A 2,455-nucleotide genomic window follows, 5' to 3' on the forward strand; every position below is an offset into this window, starting at 1 on the left:
AGCCTCAAACTCACGATGACTCACACTCCTGATCTTCCTGCCTCTATGCCCCCAGTGCTGAGAATATAGACATGGACCACCACACCACCATGTATCACCATCTTATGTGACCCTCATAGAACCTAGAGCCTCATGCATGCCAGGCAAGTTCTCCCTACCTGAGCAACACCCCATCTCTCTCTTACACTATAATGTCCTGGTTTCCAACAAGACAAGACATTGATTTGTGTCCCCCATCTCACACCTCAGCCAGGAATAAAACTCCTTACTCGAGCCGGGCGTGGTGGCGTGCGCCTTTAATCCCAGCACTTGGGAGGCTGAGGCAGGTGGATTTCTGAGTTCGAGGCCAGCCTGGTCTACAGAGTGAGTTCCAGGACAGCCAGGGCTATACAGAGAAACCCTGTCTCGAAAAAACCAAAAAAACAAAAAACAACAACAACAACAACAACAAAACAAAAAAAAACCCTCCTTACTCTTCACTCTGTGCACAACTTGTTATTGGGCCCACAATTCCTTTTTTATTTATTTATTTATTTTGGTTTCTCGAGACAGGGTTTCTCTGTGTAACTCTAGCTGTCCTGGAACTCACTTTGTAGACCAGGCTGGCCTCAAACTCCCACAATAGGTCCACAATTCCTACACAGAAAAATGACCCAGCTTGGGGTCAAACATTGGCATTAGTCCCCTGAGAACCCCAAAGCTACTCATGAAAAAAACTTCAAACCTGTCTCTCGGGCTGGCACAGTGGCACTCGGGATAAAAGGCAGGGGAAGCTCTGTGAGTTTGAGCACAGCCTGGGCTACATAGTGAGTTACAGGGCAGCCAGGACTATGTAGAGGGGCACAGTCTCAAACAAACAAAAAACCAAAACAACAACTAAAAACTCTGCTTCTCCACCCACAGCCCGTTGTGGTGGCACAAGTCACAGTAACCTGGAGTAGATAGGACTCTCACCCCACAGCTGTGGGAACCGGGTGTGCCAAGCCCCGTGGTTCCTGTTTGCAAGAACCTGAGCTGCTGATCCTGTGTGGATTGTCTGCCTGCTGAGTTACTGGACTATCACTGGCCTCCCTGACTGAACTCTGACCAGATCCAGGAGAGGGGGAAGGGATCAGGTCAGAGGACTGAAAACAGGATGCACCCAGGGCTGGGAAGGAGCTGGGGGGGGGGCTGGGAAAAAATAGGATGTGCCCCAGAGGGAGGGGGGAGAATTCGGGGGGGGGAGAAGGATGTAAACAGCTCAGGTGGGTGAGAGTTGGAGCAAGAGTTGCAGCGTGGAGTTGGGGTTGGTTGGAGCAGGGAGAGGGTTAGAGAAAGCTGCTTGTGAGAGGGAAAAGATTAAAAGCTGTTCGGGGAGATAAAGAAGAGATCTGTTTGGAACCTGCTTGGCATTTGTGTCGTTCTTCCCCGTCTCTGCTGGTCAGAGTTCGGGGGTCCGCGACATCTGGTGGCCCCGTAAGGGGACAAAAAGAAGAAAAGGCATCTGGTGCTGCGTGTGAAGAACTTTTCTCCAGGAGCAGCTAATGAAGAAGAAAAAGAAAGAGGAGAAGAAAAGAAGAGAAGAAGAAAAGCGATGACAGAATACAAGCTTGTGGTGGTGGGTGCTGGAGCCATGGGCAAGAGTGCCCTGACCATCCAGCTGATCCGGAACCACTTTGTGGAAGAGTATGATCCCACCATAGAGGACTCCTACCGAAAACAGGTGGTCATTGATGGGGAGACATGTCTACTGGACATCTTAGACACATCAGGTCAAGAAGAGTATAGTGCCATGCGGGACCAGTTCATGTGCACAGGGGAGGGCTTCCTCTGTGTATTTGCCATCAACAACACCAAGTCCTTCGAAGACATCCATCAGTACAGGGAGCAGATCAAGCGGGTGAAAGATTCAGATGATGTGCCAATGGTGCTGGTGGGCAACAAGTGCGACCTGGCCGCTCGCACTGTTGAGTCTTGGCAGGCCCAGGACCTTGCTCACAGTTATGGCATCCCCTACATTGAAACATCAGCCAAGACTCGGCAGGGTGTGGAGGATACCTTCTTTACACTTGTCAGTGAGATTCGGCAGCAAAAACTATGAAGACTGAACCCACCTGATGAGAGTGGTCCTGGCTGCATGAGCTCCAAGTGTGTGCTGTCCTGACACCAGGCTCAGGACGTGGAGGTGCTGGATGCAGGGAGGAGGTGCTGATGGAAAGAAGAAGAAAGAAGAAAAGAAAAGAAAGAAAAAGCAGAAAAGCTGTTCGGTTGGCTAAGAAGAAAGAAGATATTCATGCAGAGCAGAGCATCCACATCCAGTCCATTCTCCCGTCTTCAATTGCAGGAAGATGACGATGACTCTGTGGCGTATGTATGTGTTAGTGTGTTAGTGTGTGTGTGTGTGTGTGTGTGTGTGTGTGTGCGCGCACGCACTGTCTTATTGTGTTACCTGTTACAAATAAGTCAAGCTCCCAGG

General features: G+C 50.1%; 1 pseudogene; it reads left to right on the forward strand.

Annotated features, from left to right (window-relative positions):
- Nucleotides 1–1,573: 1,573 nt before the first annotated feature.
- On the forward strand, nt 1,574–2,080 carry LOC110316367 (annotated as a pseudogene).
- Nucleotides 2,081–2,455: the final 375 nt, after the last annotated feature.

Source organism: Mus pahari, chromosome 2 (assembly GCF_900095145.1).
Source record: "Mus pahari chromosome 2, PAHARI_EIJ_v1.1, whole genome shotgun sequence".
Taxonomy (NCBI): Eukaryota; Metazoa; Chordata; class Mammalia; order Rodentia; family Muridae; genus Mus; species Mus pahari.